Below are 22,241 nucleotides of genomic sequence, written 5' to 3'. Positions count from 1 at the left end.
TACTCAGCCTACCCGGCTGGACAAAATGAAATAACACATAACCACTATCTATAACCATCAGCCTAAACGGCTGGAACAAAATAGAAACACACACAGCGGAAGACAGAACGATAAATACTCAGCCTACATGGCTGGATGTAAACGCAGCGGAAATCACAAAAAGAAAACAAATATATGACCGACAAAGTCACTAACTAAATTACCTGCAACCACCAGACTAGACTCCACAAATTCACATCGACTCATTGAAAAGCAAAATACACAAAATCAACATACCATGAAGAGAAACCCCACAAATTGGAAAGTTATCAAAACATCACAAATACCAAGTCCACACAACAAGTATCAAAACATAGTTCTCACAACACCAAATCCAACGAATATGAAATGCAAGTAAAGAGGAACAGAACCAAAATCAATTTTCGAATATGACGCGGGACCCAGGACTGGCAGCCGGCATCTCTCCAAGCATCCATGAATCATCTACTGCTACCTGGCGAAAGAAAATCATTTTTACGGGGTGGTGAGTATTGGAACTCAGCGGGTAAGGAAAGATATAGTGCATGAACATAACATATAACTAGAAAGTGAGCCAAGAGTATACAGTCTCATAAAATAAATAGCAGATACTACAATAGGACCAAAATAAGCACTCATACCTGAAACCATATCCTAGGCTAGGTATAGCAAGACAGAACTAGTACTAATCTGCTACAGTACTACTCATAACTACAGAGACAACAAGCTAGGTATATACAAGCAATAACAGCGTATGTATACGACAGCAGTAAATAAGCAATAACAGCATATATAAACAACAGCAGCCCAAGCAAATATAATAACAGCGTATGCATGGATGGTCACTCCCGCCCACCTCTCTGCACCATGACCCCTGTATGGTCGAGAGGCCGGGTCAGTGACAGACTGTACACCACTCCAGCTACCACTCACACGAATGGCCGAGGGGACAGTTGCATAGTAGCTAACTAGCTACATCTGCGACGGGGTCCCTGCTGCTCGTACTCCAGCTACCACTCGCACGAATGGCCGAGTGCGGCACGGCAGGACAAGCGGCATCAACTCCAGCTACCACTCTCTCGAGTGGCCGAGGATGCGGCATGCATACAATGACATGATGCAAACAATGCAATAGTCATCATATATATATAAGCAGAAACAGGTATGCTACATGAAGCCAGCATGCTCAGTATAGTACATAATAAACAACAGTCAAGCATACAAATATGGTATCTAATATCTGCTACTTATCATGGACAACAACTAGAGACTGTATAGATATGGAAACGAATATCTCAAAGATCACGTGGAAGTATCAAGCACAGGAAAAATAAGAGTGGAGTCAAGGTACACAGTCCTTATCCAAAATAATTCATGCACTAAGGTCAAATTACTAAAAGAAAACAAAGCAAGAAGTACCCGCCTTTATATGTAAATCGTGTCAACCGTCTTCAATCAACCATCTTCAAATCAACGTCCTCAATGTCTCCAGTTGAGCTTTCAACTTATTGTTCTCATGATCTTTAGCTGTAAGTAGTTGATCGATATGTAGACTTGTGGCGAGAAACTAAACAAGAAGATAATGTAGGTTAGAGATGAAGTTACAAAGCTAATAACACATAACTAGGAATACTTACAGCCACTGCCTGACGACTATGGCGATCCGCTTGATGTGGAAGACTAAGGCCTTGTAGTTGTTCATAACCCTACATCCAAGATTCGGCCAATAAACCTTGCAGTTGCAAAGTGCCATGGCTAGGAGGACTAGAAGGCTGTCCCAATTGAGAAGGTAAGCCCACAGCCACTTTAAATAAAGGAGGGGGATTAGAGGAAGCCAGAGACGGAGAAGAAGAGGAGGCAATGGAAGGAAAAGGGATAGTAGAAGCAGGAGGAGCGGGGTAGGAACTAGATGGAATAGAAGGTAGCAGTGTAGGAGGGGTTGTTGCAATTGTGGAAACACTAACGGCTGAAGGGCTGACACTGGGAGAAGATCTCTGGCAAGGTGTTCGTTTTGCTCGAGACCTATAAGCCAAGGGAGGTAAGGCTAATGCCAAGAATGTAGAAGGTACAGGAAGGATAGCGGCCATCTCAGAGGCAGAAGCAGGAGGAGCTGAAACAATAGAAGAAGAAGAGATAAGCAGACCGGGCCTCATCATCCGAAGAGAAGAATTGAAGATGATATTAGTGGGGGTCATCGGTGCCTTACCTCTCTCAAAAGAAATAGGCACCGGAACAAGAGGAGCTTGCACAAAAGTACCAAAGAAATCACCAAAGGGAGAATTCTTGGTGAGATTTGGCTTTTTAACTAAAGTAACAAAAGGCTCTTCTTCTTCCTCTTCCATGAGTGCGACACCCTCTGCTCGTCGTTCTTCTTCAGAAAGCAAACCCAAAGTAGAGGGATTAGGATCGGATCGGCAAGCCAACAACCATTTTTCTCCAAGATTATTGATAAAGGACTTGGTCATAGCAGAGTTCCTATACATAAAAGCCGGAAGAATAGCATCGGTTGAAAACAGAGGATGAACATCATTATTATAGAGATATATTAATCAGCAAAGGCGAAGTAAAATAATTATACTCACCAAAGGAACTATCCAAAGGAGTGTTAATGTTGCCTATCCCGAAGGGAAACCTTAAGCCCTCTTCAATTAGATGTGGCAAACTGAATTTTGCTCCTCGTAGTTTAGGTAAAGCAGAAGCAACAGAGGGATCGTTAAGAAGATCATGGCTGTCCGGAAGTGGAGGTAAATCATGTATCCATTGGATAGGAAACGGAGGGGGAGAAGGGAGACGCATGTAGAAAAATTTACGATACCAATCGCCTTGAGGAGGAATGCGGTTAAAAAGAATGGCCTTGGGACGAGACTGAAACTTGAAAACGCCCACATCTACTCGGCGAGGAATGAATAAGTGATGAAAAAGGCGGGGAGACAAGGGGAAATCCAACAGTTTCGATACCCCAATGAAACCCATTAGGATAGAAAAAGATTGAGGGACGAGTTGGTTTAGCGGGATATCAAAATAACGGCTGACATTGCAGAAAAAAGGATGAAGGGGAAATCTAAAACCTTGTAAGACTTGGTCCCTGAAGATGGAAATACATCCCGGGGGGGAAGATGTGGACCCTCGTGAGAAGCAGGACGAATGATATAGGAAGGAAAACCATAGGTTGCCTGTAAGTCCACTTCTTCTGTATCTGTGAGGTCGGAAGAGCATGAGAGAAACCACGCAGGAGAGGAAACCGCCATAGGGAAAAGCAATCACAGAAAAAGGAATCAAGGAAGAAGACGGAAGATAAAGAAAAACAAGGGAAAATTTCGTAAGCCCTTATCTTTCTTGTTGCCTTATGCTAAAACCCTTAAGATGAAACAACAAAAGGGGAAAGAGGCGCTTGGAATATCGATCGCCATAAATAGGTGATAATATTAAAGAATAAAATCAGGAAAAAAAAGTGAAGTTAAAAAAGCTACCTCGGAAACAGGTGTAAGTTTCCTCAGAAGTATTCTTAGGAAACCCTGACAAGGACAGATAGAAATTAGTACGATAAACTATAAGGAAGTCAAGCGTCGGATAGTAGTTAATAAAATGGAAGTCAAGTGTCGGATAGTAGTTAATAGACAAAATCCGTAGATGAAAATCGGACGGTTTTGACAAACCGGCCGAACTAAAGATCATGCAAAATATATTGGCCAAAGGCTTATTATAGTAAGGCAAATAATATACGTTATGATAAAACCCAGTGAGACTCAATTACTATGTGGAAAAGGACATATGAGGATACAATGATAAACCGGTCGAACAGAACAAATCGACCAATATCAAGGATAGCATGACGAAGCCGTGTTAAATCAGACGAGATGTAACTAAGCTATAAAATATCGGGCGGTATTTATCAATCTTAATATATATCGGGCGATCATTAAGAAAAGACTCATAGGGAAATCTTGCGTCATAACATTAGATACATTTGCAGAAAACAGATATTTATCCTGAGAAGGAGTAAAATTTACAACCCAAGAGGAGTAATCAAAGTCACACGAGCTTATCAGTACTGAATCGCAATAACTCGAACCTAAGTTAGAGTCAGCTTGGGGTACAGATCAGGAGGTTTGTTTTCAATTAGTTTACGTTTGTTTAAGAAATTAGGAGGAGGATCGCGAGATAAATAATGCTCTTCTTTTAATTGCTGAATCGCCCCTTGAGCTCCTGCAGTAAAAGCGGATAGAATGGACCTCACGATCGGTCTATTGAACTCGGGAGATTCAATCATGGCCGTGGCTCGCTCCTTATAACGAACATCCTCGCCCCCTTTGTAGACTACCAACGCCATCTGAGAGGTTTTTAATTCATCTTTTTTGGCAGAAGCCTCGGTTTTAGCCGAATCAAGAGAGGTGGTCAAAGAGGCTACCTCATCCTCTTTCAGCTGTAAGGCTTTGAGCTTCTCAGTCAATTCCGCTTCATAATTAGCCTTTAGCTCTCCAAGCTTGGAAGTCAATTCTTGATTGAGGTCCGTAATCGATTTAAATTTTGCCTGAAGGTTTTCAATTTGTACTTCGAACTGTTCCCTGGCGGCAGCAGAAAACGCAGTGGAAGACAATTCAACAACCTCTTGCTTTAGCTTGTCATTCTCTGATCTCAACCTCTGGTTCTCAGTATATAGGTTGTGCAGTAGTCGAGAGATACCCATATTTTCTAGTCATCGCTGGAAATGCAATAAAAAGTCATAAGATAATAGTTGAGAAATAAAAAACAGGCGTTAATAAGCATACCTGATTCTCCTTGTGAGAGAAGCGATCAATTGCCTCAGCAATAGAAATCTCTTCAAAAAGGGGACGAACTTCATCCCAAGAGCTGGCAAAAGAACCCCCTAATAATATAGGAAGAACAGGAATGGCAGAAGAACCGGCCGAGAAGGAAGAAGTAGAAATAGAGGGGGGAGCAAAGACTAAGTAAGAGGAAGGCGAGGAAGGCAAAGACCCCGAAGTTGGTATGGATAAGGGAAAAGTAAAAGAAACATCTCCAGAGGCGCCGACACTAGAGAAAGGTGAGGCAGGAAAGTTGAGAGAAGGATAGAGCTCCGCCAGCGTCGACTCATCAGAAGGAAGGCTACCCGGAGCAAAGCCTTCTGAAACCAACTCGTCAGCAGGAAGAATGAGCCTCCTTTTTGAGGGAGGAGCCCTGGTTAGTTTGCGTCCTGGACGCTTGCCTGCAGAGACTTCAGCTATCAATTTACCCGAGCTACCGGGAGACGTGAGCTCAATTAAAGGAAGAGAGGTAGTTGAGGAGACAGCAGCAACCACTGGAGAGGTAACAGTGGGTATAGGATGGGGAATGATCTCCACAGCAGGATCCTCAGGAGAACCTTCAGGAACCTCACAAGCCCCTGACGAGCTAGGTACTTCGGCTAAGGAAGCCGGCACTTCAATCGAGGGTGGAGGGGCAATAGCTACCAGAAATTCGGCCTCCTTGGCGCGAAGCAAGTCTTCTTCCACACGTATTTCTTCATCAATCAAAGCATCATAAAAACTCTTCACTGTATAGAAAAGAAAAACAGTTTAAGCAGTTAAAAGCGAGAAGAAAAGAGCAAGATGTTACCTAAGGAAATGTGGGTATCAGGTTTGACGGGGCTTAAACCAAATAGGTATAGAAGCTCGACCTTCAACCATTTCGGGATCGAGAGTCGGTGACCCAATAATTTCTCATAATAAATAGGGAAAGAGGGAAGAAGATGAAACTCTTTAACGTCGGGCAGAGAAGGCAAGAAAGATTTCCAAGCATGAGACCAAGGAATAGGCCCCGGAAATTTTAAAAAGAAAAAATGAGATTTCCAGGCTTTGAGAGACGACGGCATATCTCCAAAAAGGACCATTTTAGTGCGCGACTGAAATAAGAAGACACCAGGTTCTGAGTACTTGGGATAGGAAAACATGAAGAAATTTTGAGGAGTAGGAGGAATATCTCGCAGACGAAACAACATGTAAGTACCACACAAATAGCGAAATGCATTAGGAGCAAACTGCTGCAAAGGAATATTAAAATACCTATTTATCTCAATCAAGAAAGGGGGAATGGGGAAGCTTAAGCCCCTATCAATTGATCCTTGAAAAAAGTCACGCAGTTATCAGGAGGATGATGAGGTCGATCATTCGGTGTTGGGAGTATGGTTTTATATTCCTTAGGAATTTCATATTGACGACGGATGGATAATCTAGCATTCTTATCAAAGACAGAAGACATATGGACATACCAAGGAGCAATTGCTTCCTCAGCCATGAACAAAGGTATAGGCTAGGGAAACAAGGGATTACTTACTGGAGACAAGAAAGGGGATCGTCGTGAAACGGTGAGCACGAGGACTGGTCGAAGGCAGCAATAGGAAAAGAACTCTAAAGAAGAAAAAAGGAAGGACAAGGTTTAAAGAGGAGACGAAGGGTTTAGGGTTTGAAAAACACACGACGGTCGTCAGATTAGGACGTTGGTAGCTCAGCAGACGCTGAGGACCGCAATAGAAAGGCAAAAGGCCTATGTGACGTGGTGATCAGAAAAGGTATGTGTCAGGTCATCATAAAAAAAGGAGGGGTATTTATATCAGATGTGACGAATCGGATTGTGATGGGGTTGGTAGTGCCTCGAACATTCTCTCACCCGAAAGCGAGCCATCCTGATGCTCGACCGACCAAACAGAGGAAGCGAAATTTTGGAGCTGATCAGAACAAAATCATCAAGGAAGAGGTGGATAAGTTACTAGAAGCTGGTTATATCCAAGAGGTGCAATTCCCAAGCTGGTTGGCTAATGTGGTCCTGGTTTCCAAGCTTGGAAACAAATGGCGAGTGTGCATAGACTTTCGGAATCTCAATAAAGCTTGCCCAAAGGATTTTTATCCCTTACCTCGCATCGACCAAGTGGTGGATTCTACTGCTGGATGTGAGTTTACCTGCATGTTAGATGCTTATCAGGGATATCATCAAGTCCCTCTTGCTAAGGAGGATCAAGAAAAGGTTAGTTTTATAACTACCGAGGGTACTTATTATTATAATGTTTTACCTTTCAGACTAAAGAATGCAGGGGCTACTTATCAAAGGCTCATGAATAAAGTCTTTCAAAAGCAGATCAGGAGAAAGATGGAAGTTTATGTGGACGACATCCTTATCAAATCTCTGCGAGCCTCGGATTTATGTGCAGACATAGAAGAAACTTGCAGCACTCTAAGGCAGTATGGACTTAAGCTCAACCCTTGTAAGTGTTTGTTTGGAGCTAAAAGTGAAAAAATTTTAGGATACATGGTGACCGAACGGGGAATAGAACCTAATCCCAGCAAAGTGTGAGCACTCCAAGATATGGCACCACCATGTAATATGAAGGAAGCGCAGAGGTTAATCGGCCAGATCACCACTCTATCGTGCTTTATCTCTCAATCGGACGACCGAAATCTCCCTTTCTTTAAGATACTCTGCTAGGCTACTAAATTCTAATGGGATGAAGATTGTGATAATGCATTTGAATAGTTAAAAAATTATTTTTCTACTCTGCCTGTATTAGCTAAACCAATAATGGGGGAAAATTTATGGGTATATCTGTCAGCTACCGAGCATGTTGTTGGCTCAGTTTTGCTGAGACAAGAGGGGAAAGAACAGCAACCTGTGTATTTTTTAAGTCACTTATTAAAGGAAGCCAAGTGCCGCTACACTGCACTCGAGAAATTGGCTTATGGATTGATTCTGGCCGCTCAGAGATTACACCCTTACTTCTTATCACATCCAATCATAGAACTAACTAATAGTACTTTGGGTCAAGTACTCATTAACCCGGAAGCGTTCGGGTGACTAATCAAATGGACAACTGAACTTAATGAATATGATATACAGTATCAACCTCGAGCAGCAATCAAAGCCCAATTGCCTTAGCCGATTTTATAATAGAAATATAAGGTCCAAAGGAAGAGGGAACTTGGAAAATATATATTGATGGATCTTCCACTCGGCAAGGCAGTGGAATATGAATTCTTCTCATATCACTAAGGGATGATTGAATGCAACTATCTGTTCGATTAAATTATAGAGCTACTAATAATGAAGCAGAATATGATGCGTTAATAGTAGGACTGCAAGCTGCAAGGCACGTAGGGGCCACTTAGATTTTGATTTATTCTGATTCTCAGTTAGCAGCACAACAATTAATAGGTAATTTTAAGATCAATAATGAGTGACTCAAATTAAATGCAGAAGCATTTGAGAAGTTAAAGCCTGGATTCTAAGAAGTAAGCATACAGAAGATTATCCAATCGGATAATCAAGTAGCAGATGAATTAGCTAAATTGACTTCCTTTATAATACCATGGAACTTAGATAGACTTGTGGAGCAAGCAGTGTTGGTGTCTTGTATTGAATGACAGGCTGATGTGGAAATATAAGGTGATTGGAGGGCATCAATCATCATGTTCTTATAGCAAGGTATCTTTCCAGCTAACGAAGAATAAGCACGTGTGTTTAAGAAGAGAGCTAGTCGATATACCATGGTGGTTAATCAATTATATAAAAGGGCTTTTTCTAGTCCTCTACTAAGTGTATCGGACCAGATGATGTGTAGTATATTCTACATAAAGTGCATCAAGGTTCTTGTGGTAGTCATGTGGGGGGGGGAGATCTCTTGCCATAAAAATATTATTAGTTGGATATTTTTGGCCTACTTTACAAGCGGATGCCGCTCAGCTTGTAAGAACATGTTTGTCTTATCAAAAGCATCAGAATATCCCTCATCACTCTATTGAATTGTTGAAGACTTCCATTGTATCTTGTCCCTTTGATCAATGAGGGATGGATATAGTGAGACAATTTCCTATTGTACCTACTCAAAGGAGGTTTTTATTAGTGGTTGTAGATTATTTTTTAAAATGGGTGGAGGCTGAGCCGTTGGCAAGAATTACTGAACAAGCAGTCATCAAGTTCCTATAGCAACATATTATCTGTATATTTGGTATTCCGCACAAGTTATTTTCAGATAATGGGAGACAATTTCAAGGCATTAGAATTAGAGAGTGGTTCTTGGAGTATGGTATTACAAAGGCTTTCACCTTTGTGGCATATCCACAGAGCAATGATTAAGCTGAAGTAACTAATAGAGAGATTATCAAAGGGCTCAAAATTAAATTAGATCATGTTGGTGGTAGCTGGGTAGATGAGTTACCTAGTGTATTATGGGCATATCGTACGATCCCTTGAGAATCAACAGGGATAACTCCTTTTCATTTAGTATATGGTGGTGAGGCAGTAGTCCCAATTGAAATCGGAGTTGAGTCCAATAGAAGACGTTTGTATGATGAAGATAATGCAGGACGACACCTTATGGAGCTCGATCTGATAGAAGAAGTGCGGGACAAGACAGTGACTTAGCTTGTATCATACCATCAGAGGATGAGACAAAATTGTAACAAAGGGTTATTCCTAGATTCATTTATACATTGTGTTAAGCTTTCTGGTGTAATTAATGGAAAGCACAAGCAATATTATCTAGAAACATACACATTTTCCACAATAGATATATTGGTTTCTTGAACATTTAGTCGATCGACGACCTTAAGGCATGACCGAACAGGCTCTCTTAAGGGACGAACGGAGACTTTAAACCTCCATTCAGTCGATTACCGACCTTAAGGGGTGATCAAACATGCCCTCTTAAGAGGCAACTGAAGACTTTAGCCTCCATTTAGTCGATCGGTGACCTTAAGGGGTGACTAGACATGCTCTCTTAAGGGGTGACCGGAGACTTTAAACCTCCATTCAATCGATCAACAACCTTAAGGGGTGACCGGATAAGCTCTCTTAAGGGGCGATCGGAGAATTTAAACCTCTATTTAGTTGATCGGCGTCCTTAAGGGGTGGCCAAACAGGCTCTCTTAAGGGGTGATCACCAGTTCAGAAACCTCGAAAGAAGACGTGATCGACTGGGCATAATAAAAAGGACTGAACTTTTTGACCAAACCCAGGCTATAGACAAAAACATTTTAAGGATAGAAATTTAGGAGAATAATAAATTTTTAAATTATCCTTATAAAACACGACTTAGTGTTTGTCGAAATAAATTTATATTGACGGGGGAAACTGTGGTTATGCTAAATAAGTATGATATTGACTTTAGTCAATAAGACAACATCAGTTGGTATAACATTGGTTATAATATCAAACTATACTAACAGTTAAGATAACCTTAGCTATGATAAATGACACATAGGATACATGAAGAAATGATGAACACAACACCACATTGTAAATAATAGAAGGAGTCAGTAAAAGCCTTTGATTAGATACAAAAAATTGTTTTTATACTTAGAATCTGATCAAATACATAGCATTACATTTCCCCCAGGAATAGCAAACCTCAAATAGATAACAAATATTACAAGCATAAACTCTTAGAGCACTCAGAAAATTTTAGTCCCACTGGATTCAAACTTACCATGGAGCAGAGATGGAAACAGCCCACTTCGTCCGAGCTTGCCAAGGCACATAAGAGGCAATATTTTGCCCTGGACGAAGAAAGCCACAAAAGACAAAAGCTCAAGGGCGATGAGAAGGGGAAACATTGATTCATTCCATAACGGAAAAATAAATGTAGAAACCACTTCCCCTCTCAAGCCGTATGAGCTCAACAAGTGGAGCAACCAATCTTAGCCCAAGGGTAACATGTGTTGTGCCCTTCACACAACACCCATGGGTCATTTGGCTGCCCCTCTATAAGTAGTAAAAATTTCTTTGAAGTTTCTTGGGTCCTTTAGAGCACCTGCATCTTTGGATAAAAGATCTAGACTGTGAAGCTTCATCTCTTAAGACGATCCCTTGAACCCCTGAAATAGTCGGAACAAAAATCCCAACAAACTCATACATAGATCTCACCTGGTCCAACAAAAATCGCCCCCAAAGGGGAGGATCCGAGACCATAGCCTTAACAATAAAAGGTGGCAAGGAAGGAAAAGAATTGAGATGGGTTGTGGATGAAGAGAAGGTTATAGCCCTATTTAAAGGAGCAAAAGGCTCACAGGATTGCTATACTTAATTTATTAGGACAGTGGTACACAAAATCTGTGAGGTCATTTCAAAATCTGGAGCAGAGTCACGGGTAGGAAAAGACAGGACCATATTTATGTCTAGTCAGTCGTCTACACCTCCTTCGACTAGACTTGAAGGGAAGGCTAGTGATATGGGTTAGGTTTTGTGGGTCTCCCGATGAGGAAAGAAAAGGAAGAAAGAATCAAAGGAGACAAGCCAATATCGGCCGGGACATGCCTTCAGAACAAAGATAGGCTAATATCGGTCGGAATATACCTTGCCGAAGGAGGACATGCCAATATCGGCCAGTACATATCTTCAGAACAAAGATAGGCTAATATTGGTCAGGGAATACCTTCTGAATAAAGGTAGGATAATGTCGATCAGGACATACCTTATGGATGAAAATAAGCCAATATCGGCCGGGACATGCCTTCAGAACAAAGATAGGCTAATATCGGTCGGGATATACCTTGCCGAAGGAGGACAGGCCAATATCGGCCGGTACATATCTTCAGAATAAAGATAGGCTAATATTGGTCAGGGAATACTTTTCGAATAAATGTAGGATAATATCGATCAGGACATACCTTATGGATGAAAATAAGCCAATATCGGCCGGGACATGCCTTCAGAACAAAGATAGGCTAATATCGGTCGGAATATACCTTGCCGAAGGAGGACAGGCCAATATCGGCCGGTACATATCTTCAGAACAAAGATAGGCTAATATTGGTCAGGGAATACTTTCTGAATAAAGGTAGGATAATATCGGCCAGAACGTGCCGTCAAGGTAAAGGTAGGCCAATATCGGTCGAGACATACCTTCCGGATGAAGGTAGAATAATATCGGCCAGGACATGTCTTCAAGATAAAGTTAGGTCAACATCGGTCGTGACATACCCTTAGGATAAGGATAGATTAATATCGGTCGGGAATGTTCTTTCAAGTAGATAGCTAACAAAGATCATTCAATCAATGTCTTAGAAACATGTTGAATAAAAGGCAGCTTATTGTTATCTTGTAACATAACAAGGAGGTGTCAAATAAAATAATTCATGATAGGTATTATATAAAATAATTCATGTTATATATTTTTGTGGGAAATATGCTTTCAGGTTATCTTGCAGGTGCTAAACGACAAAGAAGGTACATCTGGGGTACAAAAAAGATTCCTTAAAAATCATCTTCCGCAAGTACGCACCTGACATCATCTCATAACGAATTCTAACAAACCGGGGTCCACTTCATGATTACGGAGGTTATATGAAGTGGTATAAAAGGGGGAATCCTCTCCGTTGGCAAGGTGAGTTCACAACATCGTGTACTTTCACAACCCTAATTTCCTGGCTACTGTTCATCTTCTTTCTTCTTCCTTCACATCAAGAGAGATCACTAACTTGAGCGTCGGAGGGCCTAGCCAGGGATTCCCACCCCGGTCTTGGGTCACTGACGATAGTGTTGGCTGGTCTCTTGTGTGCAGGGGGCCTTGGAAGCTTGGGAGTCCCACTTTCTCCCCTTCGGACTGGGATTCCCTCCTACTTATCGGATTTCCTTAGGTGATTCTGGTTTTCTCCCGATCCGCTTTGGGTTTCTCGGATCGAGGTTCTATCCGCGTTGTTCTTCATCAGCACGGTGGGTTTCTTTCTTCCGGATCTCCGTTGTGGTCAGCTTCTCAGACAGGATCAACGATGTTTGAGGTGTTGGTGAATTTAAATAATATTGTTTGAGGAATCAATGTTATTTTAAATTCAAAAGTTTGACCAAATATTTGATCAAAGACATATCAACTATTAATTTTATTCGTCATAAAGTAAAGTTGATGAGATAATAAAATTAATGGATAAAATCTCTTCTTTGATTTTGTATACGTCCACACTATCGTGGCATACAAAATTCATGGGGATTTTAAGGAATTGATCTTGATCAAATATTTTTGTGATTCTTAGGATTTAAAATGTTTGTCAATTCCCTAGATGTTATACTATAGAAAAGACTTAGTAGTCCCAATTGTAATAATTGGAAATAGGACTTGGACATTAAGGAAGACTGTCTTCTTAGAATTAAGAACAATATAGGTGTATTTAATTCATTAGTTGAAACATGTTTAGTGGTGTTATCTACCAGAACCTGGAGTGTAGATACAGATGCCATTAATCATGTCCGTAATTCATTGCAGAGTTCCAGGAAACCCGACAACTAAATGAAAATAAAAACACCGCCCACATGGGCACTGCTGTAAAAGTGGCAGCTGTTGCAGTGAGAGATGTTTATCCTTTAATATGAATAAAATATGGATTATTAGAAATTGTCTTTACGTACTAAGTTTAGAAAGAACCTGATTTCAGTTTCTAAACTATTATAGAATAGATATTGTGTCTATTTTGATAACAAAGTTGTTATCAAGAAAAATAGAGAAGTTATCTATTCTGGTATGTTGGTTGACAATTTATAATCCAATAACTCCCACGATGCAATAAATGAAAATTATAACACATCTTCTAACTTTAATAAGAGAAAGCAACCTTCGGAAATGAATCATTTATATCTTTGGCATCTAAGGCTAGGTTATATTAACTTGAGTAGGATTCATTGGTAGTTGATGAACTTTTGGGTTCATTAGTATTGGAAATCTTTCCAACCTGCGAGTCTTACTTGGAAGGAAAAATAACCAAGAAGCTTTTAAGTCTAAGGGTATGAAGCCAAAGATATGTTAGAATTGGTTCATTCTGATTTGTGTGATCCTATGACTATCCAGACAAGAGGTAGTATCGAATATTTCATCTATTTTATAGACAACTATTCAAGATACAAATACATTTACTAGATGTGCTACAAGACTAAGTGCTTTGATTAGTTCAAAGAGTACAAGGCTGATGCGGAGAAATGTTAAAGTAAAAGTATCAATTCACTATGGTAAGATCATAGTGGCAAGTACCTCTTGGGATAATTTAGGAGTCACTTATCAGAAGTCGGGACTCAATCCCAACTAACTGCACCTAGTACACCCCAACAGAATGGTGTAGTAGAAAGAAGGTATAAGACTCTTATGGAAATAAGTAGATTGATGATTACCAAATTCATTTTAAGGATATACACTAGAAACAGAAGTGAACATAATACCTTCTAAAGTCAGAACTCTCTACTCCCATAGAATTGCAGAATGGGCGTAAGCCTAGTCAGAACCATATTCAGATTTGGGTGGTCTAGCACATGAGAGACACTGATAAGTTGGGCAGGAGTTCACTTATTTGTGAGTTATCCTAAAGAAACGAAAGTAGGCTTATAGTCTTAAAAATTAGAAGGTCATTGTTAGAATCATTGACCGATTTTTAGAAAAGAACTATGTAATAAACCACAAGCCCATAAGTAAATTTGTTCTTAAAGAAATTATAAAGGACATGTCTAATCTAGTACCAACTGTACAAGATTAAATATCACAAGAAATTGCAACACGTATCATAAATGATACATAGACAGTGGCTCATCGTAGTGGGAGGGTTGTCCAGCAAACCTAAAAAATTCATGTTTTGGGAGAGTTTTTGGACTTGATCCCAAATGAACATGAGTCTGATCCTGGACATATGATGAAGCACTCCAAGATAAAGATGCAGCATCTTGGCAAAGAGCAATGAATACAGAATTAGAATATATGTATTCTAATAAAAAATGGAAGTCTTGAAGAAAGCATCCATATAAAGTAACCAGAAGAGTTCATTGCAAAGGGCAAAGAGCATCTTGTGTGCAAGCTCAATCAGTCTATGGACTGAAGCCAAGCTTCAAGGTCTTGAAACATCCGGTTTATCAAAATAATCCAGACCTATGGATTTATTTAGTAACCGGATAAGTCTTGTGTATACAAAAAGTGTGATGGAAACGTGGTGGTATTTCTTGTACTATACATAGATAACATTTTTGGTAGTTGGAAACAATATCAAAATGTTGTCAGAAGTAAGGGTATGGTTGTCCAAACAATTCGATATGAAGGACTTGGGAGAATGTATATATTCTTGGGATCAAAGTGATAAGGGATCGCAAGAAAAGAATATTTTACTTATCCCAAGCTTCATATATCGAAAAAATCCTTGCTCGTTTTAAGCATGCAAAACTCCAAGAAAGGTTTCTTACCTTTTTAGCATGGAGTAACTTTATCTAAAGAAATGTCTCCGTAGACATCAAAGGAGATAGAGGAAATGAAGGCAGTTCTTCATGCTTCGGCTGTCGGAAGCCTAATGTATGCTATGCACGAGATTAGAAATCTGTTTTGCCAAGGGCATAGTTAGCAGATATCAAAGTAATCCTGGACAAGACATTGGACTACAGTAAAACATATATTGAAGTACCTTAGAGGCGCTAGAGATTATATGCTAGCTTACAAGGTAGTTAATTTGGTCCCTGTGGGTTGCACGAATTTTGACTTCTAGTCGGATAGGGACAATAGTAAGTCAACCTCGGGGTTTTGTGTTTACTTTAGGAGGTAAAGTCAAAACTATGGAAGAGTGATAAGCATAGGTGTTTTTCTGGACTCCACCATAGAAGCTGAGTATATGGCAAACCTCTGAGGTAGTCATAAAAGCTGAATGACTCAATAACCTCAAGATAGACTTAGATATGATTTCTGGTTTGTCCAAAGATTATTACAATTTATTGTAATTATAGTGGTGCGGTAGCAAACTCGAAGAAACCATGAGTCTATAAGGTAAGTAAACACAATAGAGCGCAAGTACCACCCAATACGAGAAATCGTATAAACGAGGAAAAGTTGTTGCTGCCTAGATTGCATCAGATGATGATCTATAGATATTTTCACTAAGGCCCTTAAGGCAAGATCTTTTGATGGGCATGTTGAAGGGTTGAGAATCAGATGTATGGCAGCAGATATAGCAGCTTAGTCTTTTAGTATAAGTGGGTGATTGTTAGGATGTATACTAAAAGTCTAGCTTTTGGTATAAACATTTATCTAGAAATAAGAATCACATTGGTCAAATGTCTACATTTATGATAAATGTAGTTGTTCAATTAATTTATATTGTAGATAACATGGTGTGTGGTGTCACACATAGAGGATCATGTTATCAGTACCTTGTAAATTATAAACAGTATCTCACGACCAAAATGGAAAGGAACAAACCATTGGAAGGTCGTAGTGTAATTAGGTATTAGTTTATCTTAACTATATAATTACACTAGTACACTTAGAGTGTATTGAGTAGGACCATTAGAGGTCGTTTCTTTTATACTGACTTTATAAAGGAACAAAGACCTCAGTTATTATGGAAGTGTGTGCTCTTAATCCTAATATAATAACAAGCACATATATTTGATATTTATTTCTTTAATTTATCAATGGGTGAGATTTAGTTCGATAAATCAATAAGCCCGATAAGTTGGGAAATGATATCACTTATAGTGTGTGTTGTTGATTATAGAAGGAAACTGTGTCCTAGTAATCTAGGTTGAGAATGTCCCCCAAGAGGAGCTCATAAGGATTGTCATGTTAAACCATGCAGGTGGACTTAGTCCAACATGACAATAAGGTTGAGTGGTACTACTTTTGGACTAAGATATTAATTAAATGAGTTGTCAGTAACTCACTTAATTAGTGAGCATTCGACATCTTAAACACAAGGAGACTAACACACTCATAATAAGAAGGAGCCCAAAATGTAATTTGGGATTGGTACGGTAGTTCAATAATAGTTCTCTAGTGGAATGAATTATTATTGATAAAATTAAGTTGTGTGTTCAGGACGAACACGAGATGCTTAATTTTATCAGGAGACCAAAACTAATTCCTCCTCTCAGTCCCTACCGTATCCTCTTGTATATAGAGATTTATACCCACCACATACCCACCTTCTTACCCATCCAATGGGGCCGGCCAAGCTAGCTTGGAACCCAAGCTAGGGCCGGCCAAGACCAAGTGGATGAGCCAAGTTGGTGGCCGGCCAAAGCTTGGGTCCCAAGGTTAGGTGGCCGGCCACTAAAATATTAAAAAGGATTTTTATTAAAATTATTTCTTATGTGGATATCATGGTTTTAAAAGAGAGTTAAAAATTAAAAATTTCCTTTTATAACTTTCTACAAAAGATTAAGAGAAGAGATTAATCTCTTTCCTTATTTGTAGATTAAAAGGATGGTTTTAATTTTTGGTAAAAACTTTCCTTATTTGTAAATCATCTACATGTTTAAAAAAGAGTTTAAAATTTGAAATATTTCCTTATTTGTTGATTAAAAGGTGGATTTTAAATTTTAAGAAAACTTTCTTTTTTAACCATGTTCATGATTTAAAAGAGAATTTAAAAATTAAATATTCTCTTTTATAAGTTTCTACAAAAGATTAAGAAAAGATTTGATATCTTTCCTTATTTGTAGATTAAAAGAGATTTTAATTTTTAGAGATAACTTTCTTTTTTATCCACATGTTTAAAAAAAAGATTTTAATTTATTAAATTTCCTTTTTATAAACCAATCATGAAGGGATAAAATTATTGGAGAAATTTTTATAAATTTCCGGAAACAAATTAGGAAGTTTTAATTCTTGTTTAATTAAAACTCTCCTTGATTTGGGGAAATAAGTGGCCGGCCATGTTATAATGAAAAGCAAAATTATTTTTAATTAAATAAACTTTTCCTTTTCATGGCAAAAGAATTAAGGAAGTTTTTATTTAAATTTTCTTATTTGCCAAGATCAAGGATTATAAAAGAGGGGGTAGAGGAGGCTTTATGGAAGACAACTCTATTATTCTTTTCCTCCCTCTCTTCCTTGGTGGCCGGCCTCTTCCTCTTCTCTCTTCTCCTTCTTGTGGCCGAACCATCTTGTTCTCTTGGAGTCCTTGTGGTGGCCGGATCTAGCTTGGAGAAAAGGAGAGAAAGGAGGCTTCGCTCTTGCATCCCTTGGAGCTTGGTGGTAGTGGTCGAACCTCATCCTTTCTTGGAGTCATGTGGTGGCCGAACCTTGCAAAGAAGAAGAAGGTGCCTTGGTGGTTTTCGTCTCGGAAGATCGTTGCCCACACAACGTCCGGGATTAGAAGAGGAATACGGTAGAAGATCAAGAGGTCATTATCTACTAAGTAAGGTATAACTAATATAGTTTTCCGCATCATGTTAGTTTTATCTCCATGTAAAAATACCAAATACAAGAGGCATGCAATTCTAGTATTTCGAATTAGTTTTCGATGTTGTGTTCTTTTATTTTTCTTTTCCTTGTGATTTGATTGTTCTTTTTGGTTGACCTAAAGTTATTTAAGGAAATTAAATATTAGCTTTCCTTAAAAGGCTTTGTCTAGGCGGTGGTTGTTGTTCCCATATCCAAGAAGGTCATGTGCCTCGCCATGCAGTCCTGGAAGCCAATTTTAGAAATTAATATTTAATGAAATTAATAACCTAGGTGATTTGGATCGAACGTGTTAAGTTCCGCAGAAGATCCAACTCTAAACTTAAAAGAACAAATAAATTAAACTTAGGATCAAACGTGTTAAGTTCCGCAGGCGATCCAAGTTTAATTTAAAAGAACACATGGTAGCGAGGAAAAGGTTCAAACCTTTGTACAAAATTTTTGTACAGTGGAACCATTAGGTTTTCCGAGTAGCAACCAGCATGGATAGCTGTCAAGAATATTCTTAAGTACTTAAAAAGGACTAAAGAATATTTCTTGATATATGGAGGCAATGATGAGCTAGCTGTAAAGGGTTACAGTGATGCTAGCTTCCAGACCGACCAGGATGATTATCGATCGCAGTCAGGGTTCGTGTTTTGCATAAATGGTGGTGCTGTGAGCTGGAAGAGTTCGAAGCAGGACACAATAGCTGATTCTACGACAGAGGCCGAGTATATTGCTGCATCAGAGGCAACAAAGGAGGCAGTTTGGATTCGCAAGTTCGTCACTGGACTTGGGGTGGTTCCTAGCATTTCTGACCCTATTGAGCTTTATTGTGACAACAATAGAGCTATAGCACAGGTGAAGGAGCCTCGCTCACACCAGCGGACCAAACACATACTACGGCGCTTCTATCTCATTCGAGAGATTATCGAGAGAGGAGATGTGAAGATTTGCAGAGTACCCACAGAGGCTAACATCGTAGATCCCTTGACCAAGGCTTTGGCACAGAGGAAGCATGATGGTCACACTAGGTCATTGGGGCCTAGAGCCTACACTGATTGGCACTAGTGCTAGTGGGAGATTGTTAGCTAGAGCCCTAGAGCCAATCATTTGATGATTGTATTATAGACTTGTTGTATCATATTCTATATAAATAAAAGACATTTGTTTTGGTTATTATACTTACTTGTATTGGTGCCAAATAAACTAAGTATAATAGCGTCCTTGAGTAGAAGGTTCTCACCTATATCAATCGGTTAGTTGAACCGATAGTGAGATGATATAGGGAACACTACTCTTAATCATTCCTAGTCGAGTATTAACATTCAGGGACAATGTTAATGCAATAAGACTAGCATGTAGGTCAACTCGATGACTTGATCTCACAATTCATGGATATAGAGATATTAAGTTGACACATGGGTATGCATTGGAGAATGTATACTGAATGACCCGCCATGAGAAAGTATCATGGATCGTTATATGAGTGTCATATACTTTCTCATGTGGCTATTAGTATGACTACTAGTCCTTGGACCTGAAGTCACCATGGATCCCTACATAAGGAGTTATGTACTTTGGTTTCGTCAAACGTTACCCGTAACTGGGTGGACTATAAAGGCGATTACTGGGTATGTAACAAATTATGCGGAGGGATATGAGTGATGTAGATGGGATCTATCCCTCCTATATGACGGGAGAGACATCGGTATTCTTGATAGAGTGAGACCACGAAGTGCATGGTCATGCCCAAATGAGTCAATATGAGATATTGAGCTCATTTGATTTAGTGAGTCTACTTGGAGTTCAGGATTTAGATTGATCAGAGGATGACACGGTCTATGCCTCACATTGATCAATCTAGATGTCTAGGATAGAAGGACACTTGTTATATTTTGTGAGGAGTCACAATTAGTAGTCACAAGGTGATGTTGGATCTCAACATTCTTGTAACTTGGGTAGTAATGATGTATTCTAGATACCGCTCATTACTTATGGTCCTAAATGGGTTTAGGGGCATTGCCAACGTTACAAGAACCTATTGGGTCACACACAAAGAACAAGTGGATGGAGATTAGGTTCATATGATGAACCAAGAGGATTAGATTCATGTGATGAATCAAATTGGATTAAGAGTAATCCTAATTGGGCTAATTGAGTTGGACAAAAGTTGATTCATGTGTTCAATGAGTCTAATTTAGATTATGACTCATTGAATCAATTTAATTAAATGAATTAGATTCATTATATTAAATTGGCTTGAATTAAATGGTTGGATTAGATCAACCATGAGAGAGATTAAGTCAAGTTTGACTTGACTTGAGAGGAAGAGGAAGAGTCAAGTTTGACTTGACTATTTGCCACATCATTAGTGATTTGGCATTAGGAAGACTAATGATGATGTGCCACATCATCAAAGTGTGTCACCTCATGGGGGTTACAAATCTATTCTCTTTAATGGCCACATTTAATGAGAATGGGGGTTACCTTTTTGGTTTTGAATGAGAATAAATTTTTCATTCACTCACATTCACATCATCTTCTTCCTCAAGCTCTTTTTTTGCTCCTTCTCTTCTCTTGGTCGTGGGTTTCAAGCAAGGGAGAAGAAAGGAGAGTGAGTCTAATCCAAGAAGAAAGGTTAGTGAAAGTCACATAGAGATATTTTTAGAGGAGTGTGTTCTCTTCTTTTCCTTTCTTCTTCTTCCAATCCCATCCGAGAGCATCAAGAAGTGCTAGCACACTTGTGGTGTTCTCTTCTCCATCCTTGTGTGTTAGAGAACACATCTTGTTCGTGTGGATACTTCTAGAGGATTGTCTACGTTGACAATCTTGAGATCCGGCACTTCCTTGGACGAGCGTGATTCGAAAAGGGCATGCATCAAGGGTAATTTTCTAAACATATAGATCTAAGAGTAGATCTAGTTAGTAAACTCGTACATGTAAAATTTTGTTCTATACTCTTCGCACGGATCCGTTGGCTAGGGAGTTTCGGGGTTTCCACGACGCGAAAAAGCGGTTTTTACGGCCCGAAAAACCCAACATGAACTTAGTACAAAACCTTGGTCTAACTGGTTAGGATCCATAAAGGGTAGCTTCGATCAGTTCCACTTAGCCAAATACACCAGGTCGAAGCCATATCTTCCTAGACATGCGATGACTAAGTTTCCCCAACGTACTATCATCCAATACTTCACCAGTACCATGGGTCATGTTAAACCTAGCCCATTTTAATCTAACCCTATTTACCCTGCCGGGTAGGTAAAGTTCGATTACCCTGTCGGGTAGATTAAGTTCAGTTACCCAGTCGGGTAGTTTAGTTGGGGGTGCCAGCTATTCTGGATCCTCCTTCTATTTTTATTTGATTTAAGTTGAATTTTACTTTTAATTTTGAATTAATTTCGAATTGAATTTCGAATTTTGAGTTTTTAATTTAATTTCAAATTTTTTAATTGAATTTTGAATTTTTAATTTTTAATTTAATTTCGAATTTTTAATTGAATTTTGAATTTTACATTTTTAATTTAATTTCAAATTTTTAATTGAATTTTGAATTTTTAATTTTTAATTTAATTTTTTATTTTTTATTGAATTTAATTTTAAATTTTTAATTTAATTTTGAATTTTGAATTATGTTCGTTTTATTAATATCATCTTCCTTTTTGCTTCCCCTGAATCATAGCCTCGATATGGTCTATCGAGGTAGTGTATTTGATCCTTCGGGATCCAATATTGACCAAGTCCAACTTGATTAATCAATTTGGACTTGGGGGCCCATGCTTGGACTGTTTTTCTATTTGCTCTTTGTACAAGAGATAAATAAGATTTATATTTTTTCTTTGGTTTAAATCCTAGACCAGTTCTATTGTAAACAACTCTTTGTGTCCCAAGAATTAGGTCAAGATTCTTGGAACCTAAAGAAAACCGTTCTAGTGTTTTCTCCATATCCTTGACTTGAATTTTCAGGCTGGAATTCTCTTCTACAAGTTTTTAGACTTGAGTTGAATTTCCAGTCTGAACTTGTTCAGTCAAAGATTCGGAGTTAGTCACTTCTTTAAGGACTTCTACTTCCTTTAGAAGT

The sequence above is a fragment of the Zingiber officinale genome, chromosome 3A, assembly GCF_018446385.1.
Source record: "Zingiber officinale cultivar Zhangliang chromosome 3A, Zo_v1.1, whole genome shotgun sequence".
Classification (NCBI taxonomy): Eukaryota; Viridiplantae; Streptophyta; class Magnoliopsida; order Zingiberales; family Zingiberaceae; genus Zingiber; species Zingiber officinale.
This window is presented reverse-complemented; position numbering follows the sequence as displayed.